General features: G+C 34.4%; 2 long non-coding RNA genes across 3 annotated transcripts in view; one reads left to right on the top strand and one right to left on the bottom strand.

The window, feature by feature from the left end:
- LOC141576226 (uncharacterized) overlaps positions 1–19,286 on the top strand; it is a 307,600-nt gene that overhangs the window by 172,941 nt on the left and 115,373 nt on the right. The gene's annotated exons all lie outside the window — the stretch shown is intronic.
- The window catches only part of LOC123615190 (uncharacterized), a 202,162-nt gene continuing 191,782 nt past the window's right edge, over positions 8,907–19,286 (bottom strand). For both annotated transcript variants that reach the window (XR_012504539.1, XR_012504538.1), the window contains one exon: positions 8,907–10,836. This is a non-coding gene — a long non-coding RNA (uncharacterized LOC123615190). The remainder of the gene's footprint in view (positions 10,837–19,286) is intronic.

The following is a 19,286-nucleotide window of genomic DNA, read 5'->3' as shown; positions in this document are numbered from 1 at the left end:
GTTATGAGCTGAGTATGTATTGAAGGAAAGTCAGTACATGTACAACAATTTGACTCATATCCATCCTAGAATTATTTTCACCTGTCACTGTTGGAGTGACAGGCCATTAAATAATAGTGTGCAGCACTTTCTGCCCTTCCTGATAATGGATTTCCTTCTTGCTTCCTGAGGCTGGGCTCAGAATATCTGGGATTTCCTGGAGCATGTGTATGATGTGCAGGGGTTACTGAATGGCTCATGTACTTTTAATGAGGACATGTTGAGTGTCAAGAATAGATTAACTTTGAGATATTTGACAGCTAAAAGAAATGTTTTTGTATAAAAAAGTGCTAATTACCTTATCTTAATTCAGACAACAACAAAATTACAACTTGATATCTCAGAAATAATACCAGTAGGAGGAGAATCAAAATCTAAATGCAGTGTCAGTGGGACAGTATTCTTGTCTCAAGTTGTATCTGACTTCATTTATGACTTGGGGGGGTGTCTTCGTTTTTGCATTTGTAAAATAGAGATGAAAACATATTCTTTACTCATTACTTATTCTCATTCCTTTACTTAAATTACTTTTTCAAATGTTTCATCTTATTTGTATCTGATTCAGAGATGAGCTCTTACCCTCATTTTTAATCTCATAAAATCCTTTATTCCCTCAAAAAAGATCAATTTTTCTTCTATTAATTTCCTTCTCCATTGTTATTTCCCACATTACTATTTGATTTTTCATCTGCTGTGTTATCTTTGCCTGTTGAATAGGGAACAAACTCAATTGATACTCCTTCCCCAACAAAAGCTAAATAATTTTCGCAACATAATGTGTTTAATAATTCAGTCCTTTTTAAATGATTTGCAATGCTTCCTTTATCACTTAGTGAGATTTTATATATACTGTGATCTGTTATAAAGCTATCTGTTCCATTGATATATTTACTTTACAATAGTAGCAAGGATCTTAGCATTCTGTGAAGTTTCTAACAGAATTTTAAAAAATAATTAATTATAGTGCTTTATGAAATTGGTGTAAGGGTTTGTTTTGGCCTATTTAGAGAAAAGGATATAAAAGGGGAAGGATCTTTATAGTCCAGTGCACTACACCCATGGGGTGGCTGAGCAACTGAACACAATCCTGAAGTATCTTAAAGCAGATGTTGTGTCTATGATAGTATGTATAAACTGTTAGAACTTGCTCTCAGCATTTTACAGTTGAAACGTGATCATCTAGACAGGTAAAACATTTGTTCCAAGTAAGTAGCAGAAACAACAGGTCCTCCAGTGTCGAGTATTGTGCTTTCTGTCTATAAATAACTAATGGGTTTTGACCCACAGTCTCTCTCTATATACAGACTCCTGCCTAGCTTGTTACACGGTCTAGAGCTTAATTTCTACATCTCTGCTCCTACGTAAATTCACATGGCCATACGTACACGCTTAAGTACAAACACACTACTACCCTTGATCAAGTTAAAATCCATTCATACAGGGCAGTTGATTCTCAGACAGTGGATTTGAGGATATTTTGACTGATCCACAACAGAAAATGCATTTCACGTTGGGAACCTAGCAGAGGTATGCAAGTGCACGCACATCCGTGTGTGTGTGCGTGCGCACGCGCGCGCGCCCTGTATAGGATATAGACTATAACCAAATGTATCACCCTTTATAAGGGTACATTAAACTTTCACAAATAGTACATCTTACCTATCAGTGATATATTCAAATATAGTCTATTATATTTTTATCTTCCTTGTTTGTGTTCTACTTAATTTTTAAAAACTTGCTGGTTGAAATTCACCATATTTTAAGGACTTCATAATCCACTAGTGGGTTTTGACCTACAGTTTGGAAAACATTGATTTAGGAAGTGGTTATCAAGTATCCAAGTGAACATTTCATCAAGAATGTTGCTTTCTGTTATGTTCTGTAAAGTTACTTGGACTCCTGCCTTAGAAAAGCACACAGTGTTTTGACCAAACTCTGCATGTTCCACATTCAAGTAAGAGTAAGGGATAGTTTCTGCTTGCTGAAAGTGGGTCAGTTCTTTCCTGCACTCATTACATTTGTCCCTTTTTTTTTTTTTTTTTTTTGCTCCATTTCCAATCAATGCCTTATATGTTCACAGTTTATTTTTTAGCTCAAAATAAAGGCTAAAAAGGAATGCTGCTCAGGAATGACAAGTATAATATTAAAGAAAGTTCTTTGAAGTGTTTATGACCACCAGCAGCATAAAAATAATTTGCACATTTTCTGTAATGCGAAAACTTTGAGGTATCCTCAGCTTTCTTGAATAAAAATAATTGTTTTAATTTTAAAAAACTTTAAAATAAAACTGGGCTGAATAACTGCTTAGTCAGATTCTTTCTCTTTCAGCTGCCATTTGTTCTACCTCCATTTTGTCTTGCCATTTTCACTCAATCTGTCCAAATGAGAACCTGTATTTCATGAGTTTCTACCTTTCAATGAATCTTGGTAGGCAACTAAGCAGATAAGGCCAAGGTGATAAGTGCAGTCAGGATTTTTCAGTTTTGTTAGTTCTATAAAAATGTGCCGTCTTATTTGTATCTGATTCATAGATGAGCTCTTACCCCCATTTTTAATCTTATAAAATCCTTTATTCCCTCAAAAAGATCAATTTTTCTTCTATTAATTTCCTTCTCCATTGTATTTCCCACATTACTATTTGATTTCATCTGCTATGTATCTTTGCCTGTTGAATAGGGGACAAACTTAATTGATATTCCTTCTCAACAAAAGCTAAGTAATTTTCCCAACATATGTTTAATAAGTCAATCCTTTTTAAATGATTTATGATGCCTCCTTTATCACATATTAAGATTTTTATATATACTACAATCTGTTATAAAGCTGTCCATTCCATTGATCTCTTCATTTTTGTACCAATACTAAATAATAGTGATTATTGAAAATGTGATTAAATATTTGGTAGGCAAGTGCTTGTCTAGTTGTCTATTTTCTTATGCTAGTATTTATTAAAGAAAAAAATTGCAACCAACTAATTTTTATTAATTCAACTCATTCATTAACAAGCATTGCTCAGACATTCATCTTGCAAAACTAAAGCTCTGTACCTATTAAATAATAACATCTCATTCCCCCAGCCGACGACAACCACCATTCTAATTTCTGTCTTTATAAATTTGATTACTCTAGGTTCCTCACAGTAATAGGAATTATACGATATTGTCCTTTTATGACTGGCTTATTTTGCTTGTGTAATGTCTTTAAGGTTCATCTATGATGTGTCAGAATTCCCTCCATTTTTATGGCTTATTATGATCCCATTATATGTATGTATGTGTATGTGTGTATATATACACACGTAGTGTGTTTATTGTTAGTCTGTTAATCCTCCACCTATTTTTAACATATCTTTTTGCAGGACACAAACTCCTAACACTTACGAAGGCAAGAACCATGTCTGTTGTGTATAATGTTTTATTTCCATTATCTTGCCTCTGTTCAAAAGTAGTTGCTCAAAAAGTAATTTAAGTAGAGTAATGAATATAATAGATTTAAGTATGAGAATGTTATGTAGGAAAGACATGAGCAAAGCTATGATTGGGAGGGGGATGGATAATGGCCACTATTACACTGGAGTCAACACTTTCCGGAGGATAAAGGTCAGTGGAAGAGCTGGGTTTGCTTTGATGGAGAATCACAGGTTTATAGTATGCAAGATTAGTTTGTTCTTTCATCTTTATTTCTGCAAAAGTCAAAACAAAGAGGAAAAGTTGTAGCATCACAGTATGAGGGTATGATTTGTTGTAGCTTGTAAGATACCTTTTATTTATTTCAATAAAATACCACTCATGCTGATGCATAAACATTACAAAGGTCAATATACAAAACTGTCATTAATTTATTTATACCAACTCGTAATTACTGTACCAGTTAGTCTAAAGGGGAAAAATGTCACCATTTAAATAGAGGAAATTCAAAAGTTGAAACAGTCATAGAAACAGAAAATTCTGTCCTTAACTTCTACAGTTTAATCACATATATAGCCAAAATCAGGTTACTTTAATTTCTGTGTATATATATGTGTATATATGTCTATCTATATATAGATATTATATACTATACCCACATTTATATATTTTATGTAGTCTGTTTTGTTCTTCATGCGTCTAGATAGAGGTTTATCAACTGAATCGACCTTTTCAAAGAACAAGTTTTTTGTTTCAGTATTATTTTATTGATATTTTTATTGTTTTACTGTTTTCAATTTCATTGATTTCTGTTACTATCTTCATTCATCTCTTTTGTTTACTTGTTATTTACTTTGATTTTCTTTTCCTAATTTATTAGGTGAAAATTTAGATTATTGATGTGAGGAGTATTTGTACTTTTGAACATCAGCATGTAATGCTGTTCATTTCCTGCTAAGCCCTGTTTTTTTCCCGTATCCCATGCATTTTGATATACTTCAGAATGCTTCTTAGATAGTTCAAAATAAGTTTTCTTTTTGAAATAAGTAATGTTTATTTATTTAAATAATGTTTTCTTTTTGAAAAAAATAATTTCTTTTGAAACAGCAGGTTATTTTGGAGTATGTTGCTTAATTTCCAAATGTTTGGAAATTTTCCACATCTCTTTCTGTTACTGATTTCTTTTTTCATTCCATTATGACCAGAGAAATTATTTTGTATTGTTTTTGTTGCCCTACTTCAGTTCTGCACCATAAGAGACTTTCTTAGTACTCTGCCAGATTTTCTGTGGACATCAGTTGGGGTTAGTGGAGAAAAAGCCTGCAAGAGGGTATAAACTTCACCTAATTCTGCTTTCCCAGGGAACTCACTATCTCTCAGAGAGAACACTCCATTTCCATTAATTTGCCAGTCACTAGGTAAACACTTCCTCTTGGTGCCTGGCTGTTTCTTCACCCAGTAAGCCAGTAATCATGTCTTACCACTCCCTGCAGACTCCTGTCCCTTTTCGATTTTGGTGTAGTTGAATACTCTGAGTTCTCAGCACTCTGATAGAGATCAAGAAAATTTGTAAACTTGCTGTTTGTCTGGCCTTTGTAGTCCTTACACATCATTCAGAGTTTGGAGGTTTTCTCTGTCTCCTAGTTTATTCAACATATAGTATTTTTTAATTTTCATATCACATTGTATTATTTCCAAAAGAATCACAGAAGATTCAAAACTAAAATGCCCCTTATTTCCATAAGCTTAATTTTTCAGGGAAAATTTTTTAAATCCCTTTTTTTATTGCATGAAGTATTTTCCTATAATCTCTTAAAAATTACTTTTTAGCTTCAGTTATATCCACATTACATTGTCATTGCTTTTCCTCATTTGCTATTTTTTAAGTGGCTGCACAAAGCTTACTCAATTTGCACTTCTTAGAGCAGTTGCTTCAATAAAGTAGAGAAATCTCTTGTTAAAAATCAAAAATTATTAAAATATTACAGGTTAACTATGGCTGTAGTAATTTCAGATAAATATTTGGAATCAGCTCTAGAAAATGTATTTACAGAGTGTTCTGTGTCTCAAATATCAGTTTCTTTCTCCTCCAGAACCTGGAAATACAGTTGAGAGAAGACATTTAAAGAGTCACAATAATGTAAAATATAAAATTTCTTTGTACATCTTTTGTCTCTTACATCAAAATATTTTCTGATTGTCGAGCCATAGTGGAAGCCCTCTTATTAAGTTAAATGTAATCTTACTGGATAAAATTACTTTCTTACTCTAAATTTCTTTGAAATTCTTAATGAGGAATGCATCCTGGTACTCCTATTTCTTTTATTTAAAAAATCTTCTAAGTTATTTATTGTTTGCTTCATTCTTACACTTACTGGGAAAAAATAAAGTGTGTCACTACTTGTTTATTATTTTTTTACTTTCCATTAGTATCTGATCATAAGCCAGTTAAAGTATTTTTTGCTATTGTACAATTTAGTGTTGCAAATTAAAAGTTCCTTAGCTTCAGGAAAAGCTGATTATGATTAAAATTTTTACTTTTTAATACAAACTATGTTTTTAACTTCAATTTAGAGACACTTCAGTAGTATTTATTGATTTTTTAAGTTATTGTTACATGTCACAAGGATGTAAGACTCGATACTATGTAACTCCTAGAAGAAAACATAGGCAAAACACTGATACAGCGCACAGCAATATTTTTTTGGATTTGCCTTCTAAAGTGAAAAAAAAAAAAAAAAGCAAAAGTAAACAAATGAGACCTGATTAAACTTAAAAACTTTTGCACCTGGCTTGTTCCCCTGTCTTTGATTTTCTTCAGTTTGAATGTGATGTAGCCAGATAGATCTTTCAGTATTAATCTTGTTTACTGTTCTCTGAGCTTACTGGATCTGTGCTTCAATGTCTGTATTTAATTTTGGAAGGTCTCAGTCATTATTATTTCAGATATCTCTTTTGTTTCTTTATCTTTCTTCTTTTGGCATTATCATTGTATGTATGTTTCACCTTTTGTAATTGCTTCAGCACCACTTCTACCCTCATCATAAATACTCAGGTTTTATAGCTCTTATTTCTGCCCTACTTTGGCTGTTTTTGTCTGGAATAGTGGTAGCTATGCAGTAAGAATTTAGGATTTAGGGTCTCAATACATATCTAATATCTGTATCAACAACCAAGTTCATAAATGCCTCAAGTATCTAATGCAGCATTAATAACATTTAGACTTTTAATGGAATTTAGAGTTAGTTTTACTTTCTTAAAATGTAGGTGAAACAATGTATGTTCAGCAAGCCATATTCATTTTTCTTCTGGAAGTACTGGAAGACTGTATTTAACAACCTCCTTCTAGTCAGATGGAGCCATGTGCCTATATTCTGGCCAATAGGTGTGATTCAGGCCAACTGCATGTGTCACATCCAGCCTTCGGAAACCCTGTGCTACCATCCATCTACTGTCTTTTGTTCTCACTACTTCCCCCATTCTTGTCAGAATCAAAGGTCCCCAGGATGGCACAGCTACACTTGTTAAAGTGGGGATGCTCAGGAGAGCCACTAACCCACGTTGGACTATGATGTGAGTGAAAAATACACATATATTGTACTAAGTCACTAAGACCTTGTGATTATTTTTTAGTGTAACTAGTGAACATTACTTTGGTGAAAACGGAACTCTCAACTCTTTAAGTTCAGAAAGCTGAAAACTTTAGGCTGTGTTTTATCCCCAAAGCAACATTCCACCAATTTAAAATCACGCAGAACTGAGAGGTGTCTGTGGCCATTATAATCCACACTTACTAGCAATCTGTCCCCAGCCTTGGTAAAGTGAATATTTGTGGTACCAGGGAAAACTGAGGTTCAGGTGACTCTCAATTTCTTAGCAAGTCAGAGAGTACATTAGCCATGAGAGCTAAGTTTCTTCTCTGCCTCATCTTTTGTTTCTGCTGAATGTGTCTTCACTCTTTATCCTTAAAATTCATCTTCTGCTTTGAGAAAAGCAAGATTAGCGAGCAGGGTCCAATTCCTTTGTTTCATATATGAACAGATCTTACTCCTCAATCACACAACTGAAAACCCGTCATGTAGTGCTGTTGCTAAACACACCTGTTTCATGGAGAATGGCGTTGAGGGGCCAGGATATTTTTTAGTGGGTATTTTTTTTTTTAGGATACAACAGTAATTTAAATAGTTTCCATAAAACAGTTTAATTTTAATACTTACTTTTGTCCTATTTAAAAATTCTAAAGCTTATTTTCAGATACATTTCTGAAATGACTGCAAATCTTAAGAGTTGCATCACTCAGTATTAGTGAGATGAGTGACTGTGCAGCTGTAATAAGTATGGTAATGATACGTTCCATTAGCATTGTTTGAACCACTGCAGTAACATGTGTCAGCATTTTTTAACTCCTAAACTCCAAAGTTAATAATTCTTCCAAGGTTTTTTTTTTTTTTTTTGTCTTTGCCTGACTTGCAAAGCATGTAGTTCCTTTAATTCCTCTATGAGATGACTTTTCCTTATTGTTATTGTAAAGAAAACAATTTTTTTTGAACCAAAGTGTACTTAATCTGAAGACAGCTAGGAGTCATTACTGACTGTTAAGGTTTAAACATTATCATCCTTTGCTTTAAAAGTGATGCTTATTTAACTGCTTTTCAGATCTTAACTGAATCTAAAAACATTCCAGCTAAACTACAGTTTATTGGATAATTCTGAAAATTATACCATCTAGCCAAGGATCTGTGACATTTCAATAATATTTCCCTTTTCTTCTTCTCATGTTTATATTAGACTGCATACTTTGTATACAAGTTAACTATTGCTCTGTCATTGAATATTTCTTTAGAAATAAGTGAACAGTTTTGGAGAATCTAAAAACTAACCCAAATACTGCAGTGTGAAGTTTGCTTTTACTAGCCTTTAGAAAGAAAATATGACTTTTGTTTCAATCAAATTAAATCCTTATCACAACAATTTTTAAAATTTGATTATGTTTGTAATGAAAATAAATTGTTGGACTCATTGCTTTAAAGAACTTTTGTTCACATATGATGCTCACATGAATCAAACAGTAAAAGCATATCACTTTAATACTCTTGAAACTTTTTTATTTAGAGATAAGAATATGTATTGAAAAAGATGTAGACTAGACGGAAAAGTCAATGGGAATTTTTTAATACAACATTTTGGGGAGACCTAGAGATTATTTTAAATCTGCAAATCATAAACCTCACATAAGAATAAGCTATCATCTATTTTACTTGCTTCAATGATTTTGCTTTCAAAAGTCTCTGGCCACAGAGCGTATTTTGTTTGTGAAAGAATCACAACTGCCGCTTCTCCTTCATTGTGAGGCGTAGCTTGCTGAGTTTCTTTTAATCTTTCCTACTGTACGACTTTAAACTTTATTGCTTTCAACTACCCTTTGAAAAAAGTTAGCTTTAGATCCTTCAAGCTTTCTTCTTTCTTTCTTCCTTTTTTTTTTTTTTTTTTTTCCTGTTCAGTTGAGAATCAGTCTGTTGTCATGGTTTATCAGGATTAATGTTTTAATGTGAGCTGCATTGTCATTTGTTGAGTCTGCCCTTGTAGAAATCCTATTAGCTTTCTAAATGAGGATATTCACCTAGGAGAGAAGTAAGCACCATAAACTCAGTGAAATCCATTAGGCTCCTCTCCTGGGCTAAGGATGCTCCTCTCTTTGTTTTCGACCGTAGCACTCGTCCCTGCTAGTGAATTGACTGTCATCCTTTGTTTTCGTCAGAAAACCTTTCCCAGAAACACTATGTTGATAGTAGGGACCTCATTTCTTAAATTCTTGTCTCAGTTTCTAACAGCTTTCTGGACCTGGATGGCTACAATAACAAATACAAGTGTGTTCAAGACTAATCTTTATTTTCTCCCCTTATCTGTGCACACCACATCTGCTATTGCATTGCATTTCAGAACCTTACTGTTCATTCCATCTCATTTTGGATTCCTTCATATCCTTCACTATTTATATTCAATCTCATAAAAATCTTTGCGATTTTGTTCTATTCACCTTCTAGTCACCTCTCACAGGACTGCCTTTGCGTAGAGCCTTATCATTTGTCACTTGAACCGTAAAGCTGTCTGCCTCACGTCTTATCTCTGCCATACTCCTTCCAATTTACTTTTCACAATGCCGCAAGAGTGAGAATTATAGCACATCTAATTTTTATCATATTGTTTCATTGCTTCTACTCGTTTAGTGTCCCTGTCGTTTTCACTCCCCAAAACACAACTTTCATTATACCAAATCTACAATCCTTGTAGCAGTATTTCCTCCTCTTACGCCTTTGTGTGTGCTCTTTCCACTACTTGGAATGACTTCCCCCGTGTCCACCTGTCACCAAGTACTACTTCTTCAAGATAGCTCAGGTTACCTTCCAGGTAGTTAACCTTCCCTACCTCTGTGTTCTGGGGTTATGTATACAAAACAGGTATCAGTAACGTTCACAAAGAGAAAAGATAATACCCCCAACAACCATTTTTGGCCCTAAACTTTTTTTTTTTTGGCTTTGGGCTTACAGGAGAATGCTACTAAAATTAGAGTAATTAGCATGAAATGATAATATGCAGCCTGATAGATATCAAGGGGGCATGTGTGTAGTAGAAGCCACTTATTTATAAATAAACTGAGAGTGTGTAGGTTTAATAGGTCTTTACAGGTTTACTCGCCTTTTTGTTTGCTGTTTCCTGAAAAACTGGTAGTGATTTCTTTTTTGTTAAGAGAAGATTATGTAACTTTCTCAAATATATAAAAAAACTGGGTATGGGAAACAAAAGAGAAGAAACTTTAAATTGTCTTCACTGAAAATAATGAGTAAAACATATTGATTTAATATAGTTTTATAGTAATATACTGAAATGTGTCCATCTATAGAACACATCAATCAATATTTCTCATCATGATTTCCCTCTTAAAATTTAGAAACAGGAAGTATTGAGAATGGTGAATGGTGGTTACTCCTTACTGTTCCTTTGTTGCTTCTTGAATTGGAGTCAGTGATTTATCCATCTTTTTCAGAATTTTATGAGGTGGGTGCCAATTAAAAATAAAAGTACCTGAGTCCCGTCTTATTCTTATTAAATGAGTCTCTGGGAGTTGTGCTACTTTGATTTTGTACATTTACGAGCTCTGATTCCAGTGCATTCTGAAACTCAAAAGCCAGGCATCTAGTCCAGTTGTTTAGTGATTCTGTCTCTTGGTCTTTGCTTGAAGACTTCCACTGGTATGGAACTCCAAATTTCTGAAGACAGTCCATTTAGATTTTTTTCAGTGATAGTGTACATTGTATGTAATAAAATGCCCGTTGCTTTAGTGTTCCGTTGGTTCCATTTTGACAGTCAGATACACCCACATAACCATCACCTACAAAAGATAAAGAACATATCCATCATCCCAGAAAGGTCATTCATACCACCTTCTATGCCATCCCTTTCCCTCAGAATCAGCCTGTTTATATCTTCTGTTACCTCATGTCAGTTTTCTGGTTCTAGAATGTCGTATAAATAAAACTTAAAAGTATTCTCTTATATTCAGGTCCTGTTGCTCAGCTTAATATCTGTAAGATTCAGCCATGCTGTTGAGTATATCCAAAATTCATTTACTTTTATTTCTTGGAAATATTCCCTTGCACAAATATACCAAAATTTCTTCATCTGTTCACTTGTTGATGGGCATTTGAGCTTTTCCCCTTTTTCTGATTATTATGAATAATCCTGCTAATCTAGTTTTGTAAAAGTCTTTTCATAGACATAGGTTTTCATTTATTTTGGGTAATTAGTTAGGAGTGGAATTTCCAGGTCACATATGTTTAACTTTATAAGAACCTGCGAACATTTTTCCGAAATGGTTGTACCATTTTACACTCTCACCAAAAATGTACAATGGTTCTATCTGCTGCCCCCCAACACTTGGTGTTATTGGGATTTTTATATTAGGAAACCACTGAGGTTTAAATTTGAGTTTCCATGATCCTAAAACTTAGTACCTTTTCATATGCTTACTGTTTTTTTATATATCCCTGGTATGTGTGTGTGTAACATCTTTTGCCAATTTTTAAGTGGGCTTTTGGTCTTTTCATTTTTGATTTGCAAGTTTATTTACATTTTACTGAAATCTCAATACTCAGTTTTGAGAGACTTGGATGTATTACATAAGAAATACCTGACATTTTTATATTTTATAAAATTGTTATGATGATTTTGCTGTATTTATTCTTGTGTGATGAAAACATACACATTATACTCAATTCATGCATAAAGAAATTAAAGCAAAACATCCTATAAATATTTTTCAAGGCACAAGGGGACAAATAATGTGATTAACTAAAAATTGGATGTGTTAAAATCTGTTTGAATCTTACTCATGATTTACTGCCTCAAAACAAGTTATAGGTCCCCATCTCTACTTACTGAAAAACAATTTTAAAATCCTATTCAGTAAGCCTTTGTACTGTATTGGCTGCATTTGATCAATTTGGTTTGTCTCTTTACAAAATAGCCTTGAGAGATTAAAACCAGGTTATCTTTGTTTTGTAAAGAGAGGAGTTCTGGAGAGGCTTGGTTCTTCGTTCTTGTAGAATCCTGAGTGACAGTGTCTATGTGTTGACCTTTTGGTGCTGACATCTTAGAGCCCTGGACCCTTTTTTGCCACTTTCCTAAGGTGTCAGGTAGGGGAGTCATTGCTCCTGTCTGATATGATACTTGGCAGTCGTTCTCTGCGGCCTGAAAGAAACGGCTTAGAGCATGAAAATCTAGTTAGCTGATTGGGGGCATCAATCCTAGATCATCATTCTCTTTGCTTTCTGGGTCTGGAATTCCCATGGCAAATCTTCCAGGTATACGGTCAGTTAATAACATGAGTTTGCCAAACTGCAGTAAAAGGTACTTAACCTTGGCCTCTAACATTTAATTTGCTTCTCTTATTGATCTTCAACCAACACTTTTCCATATGCATTTACTGAAGATCTATTTTGTGCACAGTACTCTGGGAAGCACAATTCCCCCAGAGGCCATCCTGATGCAGTATCTAGCAGTGTTGTGTGTATCCAGTCAGTTAGCATACATATGGACATGTTTAAACTGGTGCTCATTGACTCTCAGTTCTGAATATATAGCAGCCTGAGTACCCCAAAACCCTTTACTACAACTTTAGAAATATGTTGGCTAAAGAAAATAATCCTTTTAGATTATTTTCAATATATTGTTAGACTCACAAGAAAGAAAAATGATCAGGTATCAAAAACTAAAAGGAAATAATCATCAGAGCAGCTGATTTTAAAAATGACCCTGAATCTGTTGCCACAAGGGTGGTGATAGCTGTGTGGTAGTTGTTTTTGGTAACCAGACTCTTAGCAAGTAGGAAGCTCACCCAAGGATGGGAGAGGAGGCCAAGCATCCACTGAATGTGGGGAGAAAGACCTGAGGCCCCACATGAAGTTTGGGTTTTTAAAAGATGGCACATTTGTAAACAATGGACTAGGAAAATTTCATTCCATTAGTGTAGGAACAAAGAATTGATTCTCTCTCAGTGCTGGTGCAGGAGTCCTAAATTGAAAAACAAAGTAAAACAAAAAAGGACTCACTAAATGCAGTAAAGTACTGGGTATTAAAAACATGACATCATAAATCAACTGGAAACAGTAGGAAATACTGTAAGTCAATGATAGTATTTAAGACCATTATTAAGCAGTATGAGCACTACAACTAATTGTTGAGCTGGAAATATTTTTTATTTGGCTTTCTGGCATATATTTAGAGTGGTTCATGGTCATTTCCATACCTAAACAATCACTTATTTTGCTAGCACTGGAATAGCCTCAAAGAATGTTTCTAATACTCAGTATACTGACTTGTGGCTTCATGGCAAAAGGTGCAGGGCCAGAGGGAGCACAGGGGTACAAGGACATCCTGTGTCACATGTCCCAGGAGTATATGGGCAGAGAGAGAGAAACAATGTTTGAAACAGATGAAGCCAGAAATAAGTATGTGTAAAATTCCTCCAGGGATCACCTGTGTCAAATTGTAAACAGAAGGTTCAGATCCCATTAAACCAATATAGACATTCCCTCTTAACAGGAATGTACTCAGTTACGTAGTGTATAAACATACCAGAGATTTTCCTCCTTTTTGGTTGAGAATCCTGTGAAATAGAACTTATTAGCATATTGCTGTTTATAGAGCACAAACTAGTAACAGTAATACAGAAGTGAGTATATCTTTAGGTAGAGTAGCATGCTTTATGCACCCCTGCATACAGGTTGCATCCTACCACATTTGATGCATTTCATTCTGATGAAGTCTGAAATTAAGTTCCACTAATACAAGACCCTTTACTGTGTCAGAAGTGTTTCAGAGACAAAATCCCTACACACATGTATCAATAAGTCAAGGTATGTAGGATTAGAGGAATCTGATTACACAAGTGTGTTTAGCCCAAAATTGTGGAGCAGCAACTTCAAAATGCATGTGACCTGCCTTTGAGTGCATGATCATTTCTGATTAACTTTGTTTCTATGTCAGTCATGGTTTAATCAGTGAAGTAGAAGCACGAAGCATATATACAATATGAAATTTGTGAGAGGAATTAGAACTTGCATAATTGTTGGAGAGGCTGGTGATATACAGGTCCAAAAATGAAAATTAAGAGAGAGAAAATATGAGTCATGGTACAGGTGAACAAACCTGAAAATGAAGCACGGAGAGCTGCTATGGTGGGACGGTGGAGAACAGTACCAGTAGAGGTCCATGGAAGGCTGTTGGCTCTTTGTGACTATTGCTGCTTTAAGTTCACAGTGAAGTGTCAGATAGTGGGCTTGGGTGGGTCATTAGGGCCCACAATGTTAAGGAGAGCTGGTTTTGGAACAGGGAAGAGTAAGGACAAACTGGAACCTGCCTGCACCTCTATGTCTGTCTTTCACAGACTCTACCCAATGACAACCTCGGGTGATAATGACTGATACTTCATTTTTGCCTCCCATAGTTTGCCAACCTTCACTTGTGGACATGTCTACTCTTGAACCACACAGAGAAGGAAATTCTGGGGAACGCTGTTCTCGGTGTAAATGAGTTGACAATAAAAGCATCCAAAAAACTTTATATGTTCTTCCTGAATTTTTGATAGGAACAAAATTTATGTATTGAAGAAAAAGAAGTATCCTAGCAGAAACCCAAAAAGGTAGAAAATGGAAATATCCAAAAATCTTTAATTATAGCACAAGAGAAACTAGAATTCTGAGGTAGAAATTGTAAAGTTAAGAGAGAGAGTTACAATTGTTAATCAAATATAGATGAGAAAATGACAACAGAAGGAATAAAGATTTTTAAAAATCAGAACACTCCAAAACAGTACACAGAAAAATAAAGGAAAAGAAATAAAGAAAAATACAATTTTTACAAATAAGGGACAATGCAAAAATTTGCAGCAGTTTCATTCTAATGAATTATTTGATTTCCTTTAGTTTTAAAAACTTTAATAATGTTTTAATAATTAGGAAGAGAAATAATTTTATTCAAAACTGAGGCAAGGCAATTTAGTTTTCATAATACAAAAATCATAATATGACCCTCTAGATTGGGTATTAAGGTAAAAACTAGTTAGTGAATATTGTTGATTGAAAACATATCTAAGATTAGTAATTAAACAAGAAAAATGTAAATGTCCAATACCTCATGTCTTGTATATGAAAGAAAATGATAGATATTTCCCCAAATTTTACAACGATCTTAGCATCATATTACATTACCAATTATAAGTTGTAAAGCTGGAAGTAATTATGCTAAATTTTTATGATAAAAAGTGTTTAGTTCTGCCATTAAAAGATTTAATTATTTTAATATTTTTATCATTTAAAAAAACTGCTGTGAGACGAAGAGTTGATGAAGAAATGAACAGCCAGAGGAAGGGTATAGCTCAAATGGTAGAATGCATGTTTAGCATGCACGAGGTCCTGGGTTCAATCCCCAGTACCTCCATAACAACAACTAAGAAGAAATAAAGCACCAAAAGTACAAAAATAAAAGTATTATAGAGCTGTATTAGGCAGCTAAGTAATAAAGTATATTTTTATTCTTGTGTCTTGTGATGTGTATGGTAGTTGCCACATTTTAAAAAGTATAACTTGATATCATTTCCTTTTGCATGACCAGTAAATGTTAACTTTCATACCTTTTGCCTAAGTAATTCTACCTCTCTATGCTTTTTGCAGTGTCTGTCCCCAACCCACAGACTTTCATAGAATTTGGACATAGTTACCTTTTCTTTGAAAAATGTATGCAAGATTTGTGGAGGTCTATTTTACTCAGGTCTGAGTCATGTTAATCTTAGGAGCAGATATTTAGGGATACAGAGGGTGTTCTGCTACCTCTGAGTGCCAGATGGTGAATAACAGGAGTTATTCAGGTTCAGGTTGTTGTGCAGACCCTTTACAGGTGTAGGTCAAGTCCTTGCCTTTACTCACCTTGTCTTGGTTCTCCTGGGTTACTGGAATGAAGTGACACAAACTAGGTAGTTTAAACAATAGAATTGTACTATCTCACAACTCTGGAGGCTGGAAGTTGATCAAGATGTCATCAGGCTTGATTCCTCCAGAGGGTTGTGAGAGAGAATCAGTTCCATGCCTCTCACCTGGCTTCTTGCAGTTTAGTGAATTTTGGCTTCTTTGGTTGGTAGAAGTGTCACCCTGATCTCTGCATTCATCTTCATATGATGTTCCTTACTGCCATGTGCATGCCTGTGTCCAAATTTCCCCTTTTTATAAAACACTAGTCATGTTGGATTAGGGGCTCATCCTACTCCAGTGTGACCTCGTCTTGCTTAACTCACTACCTGCAATGACTACATCCTAAAGTGGTCATGTTCTGTAGTGCTGGGGTTTAGGATCTAACATAAGAATGGGGATGGGGGAGCAGTGTTCAACTCATAACAAGGTATAAGAGCAGTGCTGTGTGGCAGTAGAGAGCAAAGAAAAACAGTTGAACAGAATGACATCTTCTGCATGAAAGACAGGAGTAGGGGGAACCTGCTTTCCTGTATTTCTTGAATGAGTCAGTGCCAGCTAGGAAATACAGAAAACTGACACCTGACTCAGCCAATGTTGGTAGGAGGGTATTAGAGGGAGGCCTATTCATATGATTTAGGTAATTTAAGAAATGAGACTTCGCTTGTATTCTTAATATAATTAAATGAAAACATATAGGAAATAGGAGCTTCCATTGTGAATATAAAGAGAGAAGGAAAGTTTACAGAATGCCTAAGTCAGAGTTCAACCGGAGAAGCAAAATAAATAAGTGTGTATAAAGCATTTGTATTATTCTAGGCATAGTAGTTTAGGCAGAAGCATCGCCGGAATGGAAAGAAAATCTGTATCTGGAGTGACTGTCTGTTTCAGTAAAAATAAGGTGCTGCCCCATCCATGATGTAAGCAGTTCAGTGTATTCAACCTACCACCAGGTAGCTGGCTCTTTACCTTGAGAAATGGTGCCATATACAGGATCAGGGTTGGTACCTGCTACTGGCAGATTGGGCACTCAGTGGTGGCTGTTGTCTGGTTGGCCTTGGTGGGTAAAGTTTTGTTTTTGTTGATTAACTTACACTTACTGGGACTTTAATCAGATCTGCAAAATCCCTTCACACTAGCACCCAGATTAGCGTTTGCTTGAGTAAGTGAGAGAAGATGTGTATATGCAACCAAAAAATCTCTACTTCTCCTTCATTTACCAACTCCATCAAAAGAGCCTATCCTCTGTAGCCCACTCTACCTGGAAAAACAGTGAAAGAAAATTCTGAGGACTTTAGCTCAACCTAGTGAAGTTGACACATCAAAAGCCATCACATATAATAGGATCATATTACTCTTGAGTAGAAAGAATACAGTTTTTCTTTGTGGTTCTCCATATTATCCAACTTTTGAAATATATACATAAATAATACAACTTCCAAAAACTGGAAACTACCTTAGAATTTATATGTTAATATTATTTGAGAAACCGTACAAAAACACATACAAATGACCAAGAGACAATTAAAATAATATTTAATTTTACTATTAATCACAGAAGTATAAACATACAAATGAAACTGTAAATGTATTTCTGGTTTTAGTTATCAAGAAAGTAAAGTTTAAGAAAAGAATATTGTTAAAATTAACGAGGAAATGGTCACTTACTCCTTTTGTCAGAATCCTGGAAAGGGTACAAACTATATTTGGAAGTGTGTGTGTGTGTGTGTGTGTATGAGTCAACACTCAGAAGAGGAGCAGTGTGTTATTCTTTGAAATAATGAATGGATGTGCAGTATTATCCATGTAGAAATAATGTACATATCCATAAAATTATAATAGTTACATTTGAAAATATTAGTTATTATCTATATATATAATATCAAAATGATTCTCTTACTATTAAACTCCCTTTACAAATGCATTTTCTTTAGGTGTTATCTAGGAAGGAGACCCACCAATAGCATAGGCTAAAAGCAATTCATAAAATAGAAGTAGTTTCAAAAAAATCTTTTTTTTAAAATGATGATACAAATGAGCCTTCCAAATCCTATCTTGGACTGAGCTATCTGGAAGCATATTCCTTTCACATTTATTGCTTAAAATAGTATAATGTATGAAAGGTAAGAAAAAATATTATGTGGGATATGAGTATGTAATAGAAAGTATTAGAAAGGTCGACAAAAATTAATGCCTTGCAGAATATATGAATCTCAACTAGAATATTGAAAATAAATTGTTTAGGTGCTCTTAAGATAAAGGCAATATTATCATGGTACAAATTGAATTTAAAAAACCAGAAGAAATAAAAAGTATACTATCAGTTCCCTCACCAGAGGTTTCAGTTACTTTTTTCTATATAACAAAGCATGCAAAAATTTAGTGGCTTAAAACAACACTTTATTATTTTTCATGGTTCTTTGTATTGACTAGGATCAGCTAGGTGGTTCTTGCTTGAGGTCTCTCACATAGTTTCAGTAAGATGATATTTAGGCCACAGTGATCTGAAGGTTCACATGGGCTGGATGTTCAAAATGGTGCATTCACAAGACAGGCAATTGATGCTGGATTTTAGGTCAGAACTCAGCTATGACTGGCCACTAACAGGCCTGCATATGACATTTCCATGTGATTTGGACTTTGCATATCAAGGTCAAGTTCTGATAGGTTACTCTAAGGAGGAATGTTTCAAAAAATCGAGAACATTACTTCCATATAAATCTGTTGTTCATGCAAGTCACTAAGACAACCTAGGTGAAGGGGAGTAAATTAGGTTCCACATCTTGATGGGTGGATGGAAAGGTCACTATTCAGAATGGTGTGTAGGACAGGAGGTATTGCTATGGCCATTGTTGTAAAATGACATCTGCTACACAACTGTTTCCTCAAAATAAAGTGATCTGATGAAACTTTTTTTTAAGTTGATTAAAATTTATTTTTTAATTGAAGTATAGTTGATTTAAAATATTAGTTTTTGGTGTACAGCATGTGATTCAGTTATACATGTATATATTCTTTTTTATATTTTCATTATAGGTTATTATAAGATATTGAATATAGTTCTCTGTACTATGCAGTAGGACTTTGTTGTCAATCTATTTTATGTATACTGGTTTGTATCTGCTAATCTCAAACTCCTAATTTATCTCTCACCCTCTTTCCCCTTTGGTAAGCATAAATTTGTTTTTTTATGTCTTTGAGTCTGTTTCTGTGATATAAATAAGTCCATTTGTATCATTTTTTAGATTCCACTTTTAAGTGTTATCATATGGTATTTGTCTTTCACTTACTGACTTTCTTCATTTAGTATGAAAATCTT

This window comes from Camelus bactrianus, chromosome 3 (assembly GCF_048773025.1).
Source record: "Camelus bactrianus isolate YW-2024 breed Bactrian camel chromosome 3, ASM4877302v1, whole genome shotgun sequence".
NCBI classification, from domain to species: domain Eukaryota; kingdom Metazoa; phylum Chordata; class Mammalia; order Artiodactyla; family Camelidae; genus Camelus; species Camelus bactrianus.
Note: the sequence above shows the minus strand (reverse complement) of the source record. Positions and strands in the feature narration are given on the sequence as shown.